General features: G+C 36.6%; 1 pseudogene; it reads left to right on the top strand.

The window, feature by feature from the left end:
* Positions 1 to 4,339: 4,339 nt before the first annotated feature.
* On the top strand, positions 4,340 to 5,035 carry LOC140498390 (casein kinase II subunit beta pseudogene; annotated as a pseudogene).
* Positions 5,036 to 6,038: the final 1,003 nt, after the last annotated feature.

Raw genomic sequence — 6,038 nt, 5'->3', positions numbered from 1 at the left:
CAAATATTTCCCAATTGCATGTAAAAAATTTTAAGTTTTTTTTTTTAATTTTGAGTTCCAAATTCTCTCCCTCTCTTTCTCCCCTAATCTATTCTTGAGTAGGCAAGTACTTTGATATTATTAAAAATGTGAGGCAACTAGATAGGTCATGGGGTAGAATGCTGGGCCTGATGATAGGAAAATCTAAGTTCAAAACTGGCCTCAGACACTTACCAGTTATGTGACCCTGGACAAACCATTTAATCTCTGTTTGCCTTAATTCACTGGAGAAGGAAATGGCAAATAACTCCAATATCATTGCCAATATCATTGCCAAGAAAACCAGCTAAACGGTAGCATGACTGAACAACAGAAATAATATACATGAAGTTATAGAAAACATATTCCCATACTAATCATGGTGCAAAAGAAAATAGAAAAAAATTTAAAAAGCATAAAAAGATGTTTCAATCCAGTTTAGAGTTCATTAGTGCTCTCTCTGGAGGTGGATAGCATTTTTCATCATAAGTCCTTTGGAATCATCTTAGGTCACTGTCTTGTTCAGAGTAACTAAGTCTTTTACAATTGATAATCCTTACAATATTGCTTCTACTGTATGCAGTATTTTCCTGATTCTGCTCACTGTATTTGCATCAGTTCATATAAGTCTTCCCAGGGTTTTCTGAAATTATCCTATTCATTATTTATTATAGTACAATAGTATTTTATTATAATCATATACCACAACTTGTTCAACTATTCCTCAATTGATGGACATCACCTCAGTTTGTAATTCATTGCTACCACACACACAAAAAGAGCTGCTATAAATATTTTGTACAAATAGTTCCTGTTCTCTTTTCTTTGATCTCTCTTTGTTATACATACCTAGTAATGCCATTGCTGGATCAAAGGTATGCACAGTTTTGTAACTCTGTGGGCATAGTTCCAAATTGTTCTCTGTGTGATGGCAATCAAAATAGGATCTTTTGCTGTTTCTGTTTCAGTATAATCAAGTGCCTCTGATTGAATTTTGCCTTTATCAATCTTTATCAGTCTTTACAAGGAGTAAAATACAGAAATGAGTTTCTTTAACTAGAAACAGTGTATGTATTTGTATTGATAATTATTTTAATATGATTGAAGAGATTGTGAGAAGCTTGGTTAGGGGAGCTGTTTTGTAAGAGGGTCCCAAGTACCTTTTGTTTTTTTTCTACTGAGGCACTGGGAAAGTATAAATACTCTGAGTTAAGGCTTTACTTTGGGGCTTAGTTTTTGGTAAAAAGGTTTGAATGCCAGATGAGAAGTCTGGAAAGCCATTAAGGAGCCCCCCAGCTTTGAGGACCCAGAAGCTGTGCTTCCCTCTCTGGTAACTATGGTCAGACAGTTGGGGTCCAATTGTCTATTGAATTCAAGTAGAGGAAGCCATGTATGTTGATCTTTTGATTCTCTGTATTTTCTCTGAAGTTCAGGGTACTGACTCCCCTGAATTAGGTACATGATATATGTGCTTGGTTAAAGGAATAATACATGTGCTTGATTAAAGTGATTGTTAACACCTTGAAAGTTGCTTTCCTTTTATGATAATAGGTCCCCCTGTGTATGTTGAGGTGCTTGCTGTTACACTCTGGAATGGTTAGATTAGTTCACAACACCACCAACAATGCATTAGTGTCTCAATTTTTCTATATCACCTCCAACACTTGTAATTTTCCTTTTCTGTTACATTAGCCAATGGGATAGGTATGAGATGATATCTCAGAATTGTTTTAATTTACATTTTATTCTAATCAGTAGTAATTTGGAGCACTTTTTATTTGACTAATGAGCACTTTTTGTTTGACTAATGAGAGCTTTCATTTCTTCTTTTGAAAACTGTTCATATTTTTCAACCATTTATCAATTAGGGAATGGAGCTTATGTTAATAAATTTGGCTCAGTTCCCCATATAATTGAGAAATGAGGCTTTATTCAGACAAGCATGGTTTAATTTTTTTTCTAGTTATCTCTTTTCCTTCTAATTTTGACTACACGAGTTTTGTTGGTACAAAGGATTTTTTACTTCCATGTAACCAAAATTACCTATTTTACTTCCTTTATACCTCTCTCTCTCTCTCTCTCTCTCTCTCTCTCTCTCTCTCTCTCTCTCTCTCTCTCTCTCTCTCATTTGGTCATAGACTCTTTATCAATACATCTGAATGAACATTTCTCATGTTCTCCTAATTTACTTATGACATCACTCTTTTTATCTAAATCATTTATCTATTTTGACTTTATCTTGGTATACATTATGGGACATTGGTCTATGCCTAATTTCTGCCATCTGCTTTGCAGTTTTCCCGCATTTTTCTTCAAAGGTTGAGTCCTTAATTTTAAAAAACTTGGCTCTTTGGTTTTATCAAATACTAGATTACTATGGTCATGTACTACTTTGTTTCTTTAGTTATTTCATTCATGTCTGACTCTTGGCAGAGATATTGGAGTGGTTTGCCTTTTCCTTCTCCAGCTCTTTTTACAGATAATGAGTTCACATAGCTAGTAAATATTTGAAGTCATGAAGATTTGAACTCAAGAAGATCAGTCTTCCTAACTGCAAGCACAGTGCTTTATCCATTGTGCTGCTTAGCTATCCTTACTATTGCATACCTAATCTATTCCTCTGATCCAACATTCTATTTCCTAGCCAGTACCAGATGGCTCAAATTGTTACAATTTTTTAACATAGTTTGATATCTGGAACTGTTCGATGTATTCCATCACTTTTTTTCCATTGATTCTCTTAATATTCTTGACTTCTGCAAAGAGTGATGATTTTGTTTATTCAGTGAGTATTTTTATTCCTTTATTTTTTTCTTGCCTTATTGCTAAAACTAGTATTTCTAGTACGATATTGAATAATGGTGTTGATCATGAACATCCTTGCTTTAGCCCTGATAATATTGGGAAGGCTTCAATTTATCCCTCTTACTTATAATGCTTGCTCTGCCTTGTTTTATTTTTAAAATACTACTCATCATTTTAAGAAATTTGTATGCTTTCTAGTGTTTGTTACTAGGAATGAACAATCTATTTTGTCAAAGACACTTTATGAGGAAAAATAAAAAGCATAAATGCAACACCAATGAAGATGAAATTAAAGGATTTATTTATGCCCAATTATATGCCAATAAAACTGTCAATCTAAGATAAGTGAATGAATAAATATTTACAAAACTATTAACAGTCCAGGTTACTAAAAGAAGAAATAACTTAGTAAAAGAAATTAAACAAGTCAGAAATGAGATCCCTAAGAGAAACCACCAGGACTAGACAAGTGAATTACATGAACATTTAAGGAGCAATTTGTCCCAATACTATATAAACTGTTTGGAAAAAATAGTTTAATAAAAACAATTTGTAATATTGAAAATATTATAATTCCATTTTGTTTTCTCACCACCTTTTGTGAAGCTAAGTTTGAGCTGATTTTAGGTGACATGTTTGCTTCCCCCTCCCCACTGTCACTGGACTACAAGATTACATGTCTAACCCTCATCTGATTGCTTCCTAATAACCACACAAATAGGAAAACTGGCTTCATAATAACTTCATGCTGTTTTCTTTTTTCTGTCTTTCTTCCTACAAACTATATATTCACTGGGTAGAATCAAATAATCAAGGCCCCCTTGGCTCTCAGTTTGTTCTGTAACTGGCATGCTTAGCTAAATAAATCATTTTTCTCTTTCCTTATTTCAGTGTAACAAATCCTACCAAATTTCTTTTATTGCATAAATATAGCTTTGATGCCTAAATCAGGATAGTGTTAATGCGATATTCACAGTACCTATGGAGGCTATGAGTATGCCAGCACAGTTCTGAATTGCAAAATGCAACAGACTCTCCACATGGAAGACAGAACCAAAATTCAAACACCAGAAAGTGGAATCCCACCACCAGAAAGCCAAATCCATCATAGTAACCAAGTCGGTACACATTATCAGGCCATCCTACAAACAAAACACTTACAGTCCTAGCTGCCTGCTTCTTCTGTTCTCCCAAGCTCTGACTAGTCTGACCAACTAGTCTGACCAACGTCCTCTCAGCACTGCTCCAGCTCTGCCTCTTCTTCTTTTACCCTTCCTGTTCCACCTGTCCCACAACAAGCTTCATATAACTCAGACTCATGTGACTTAGGCTTCTCTGTGACTTAAATAGGTCACATAGGCCTATTAATGGATGGGAAAGATCTTTCCATTCCATTAAAAATACATTAACAGCCCCCATTTCTCTTCCCCTCTTTGCCTGCCACGGTCGGGTCCGCGGCCTTCGTTGCGCGGCTTTGCTGCTGTCGCCACGGCCTCCCCTGGGAACAACTTCTCCCTCTCCCTCCCCAGCCCCAGCCAGTAGCTGACATAAAGATGAGTAGCTCAGAGGAAGTATCATGGATCTCTTGGTTCTGTGGGCTTCGAGGCAATGAATTCTTCTGTGAGGTGGATGAAGACTATATCCAAGACAAGTTCAACCTCATAGGGCTCAATGAACAGGTGCCCCACTATAGGCAAGCAATAGACATGATCCTCGACTTGGAACCTGATGAGGAATTGGAGGACAATCCTAACCAGAGTGACCTGATCGAGCAGGCAGCCAAGATGCTATACGGACTGATTCATGCCCGCTACATCCTCCCAAATGTGGCATCACCCAGACATTGGAAAAATACCTGCAGGAGACTTTGGCTACTGTCCCCGTGTATATTGTGAAAACCAGCCCATGTTGCCCATTGGACTGTCAGACATACCAGGTGAAGCCATGGTGAAGTTGTACTGCCCCAAGTGCATCGATGTTTACACCCCTAAGTCATCCAGGCACCACCACACAGATGGTGCTTACTTTGGCACTGGCTTTCCCCACATGCTCTTCATGGTGCATCCTGAGTACAGGCCCAAACGGCCTGCCAACCAATTTGTGCCCAGGCTGTATGACTTCAAGATCCACCCTATGGCCTATCAACTGCAGCTTCAGGCAGCCAGCAACTTCAAGAGCCCTGTCAAGACCATCCACTGACTTATCTCCTCGGCTCCCCTGCAACACCTCAGGCTGTGACACCGTTTCCCTGCCCACCCCAGTACACACACACCTTTCCAGAACCCTAAAAATGAATGGTTTTTAGTTTAAATTAAGAAGAAGTCATTATTGTGGTGGTGTGGTGGGAGTATGAAATAAAGTGGAGGAAAAGGCAAAATAAATAGATAGATAGATAGATAGATAGATAGATAGATAGATAGATAGATAGATAAATAGATAAATAAATAAATAAAAATACATTAACAATACAACCAGAGAAAGCAAAAACAGAGAAATCCATAGGCCAATATCTATAATGAATAATGGTGTAAAAATTTTAAATAAAATAATAGCAAAGAGATTTCAGAAATATATCGCAATATTATACAAATTAACCATGTGTGATTTATGCCAGGAATGCAGGACTGGTTCAACATTAGGAAAACTATCAGTATAATTGACTATGTCAATAACAAGAACACGAATTATATGATTACATCAATATAGACGTCAAACATTCAACAGAGCAGAGACACATCGACAAGCAACAAACATAGCTTGATACAAAGACCTGAGATTTTCAGGAAGTGTAAATTGAATATAATCAACAATTTGATATGACATTTCTAAAAGCTAATGCTCTCTCATTGACTGGATTAAGAGAAGTGTAATATCTTGAATGGAGGAGATGATGGTTTTCAGTCTCTCAGTACTACTACAGCCAAGGTACCTCTGAAATATTGTACTTTGATTTCTTGCTGCTACATTTTAAAGATAATTACAAACTGGCATGATACTTATAATAATATAATGATTTACATTTGTATAGCCTTTTACTCTACTAAATGGTTCAGTATCAGAAGAAAATACAGTTTGATTAGTGCAGATAGAAGCATAGCATTTCCATTTACTTTGGAGCTCTACTTTACAGAGTCTTTCCATCTGACTTCAAATTAAGACCTATATGTGCAACCTGTGAGTTTCTTGACAACAAAAATGGTTTTGGTTTTCTATTT

The sequence above is a fragment of the Notamacropus eugenii genome, chromosome 4 (assembly GCF_028372415.1).
Source record: "Notamacropus eugenii isolate mMacEug1 chromosome 4, mMacEug1.pri_v2, whole genome shotgun sequence".
NCBI lineage: Eukaryota > Metazoa > Chordata > Mammalia > Diprotodontia > Macropodidae > Notamacropus > Notamacropus eugenii.
The sequence above is the reverse complement of the archived record's forward strand: the minus strand, read 5'-3'. Positions and strand labels throughout refer to the sequence as shown.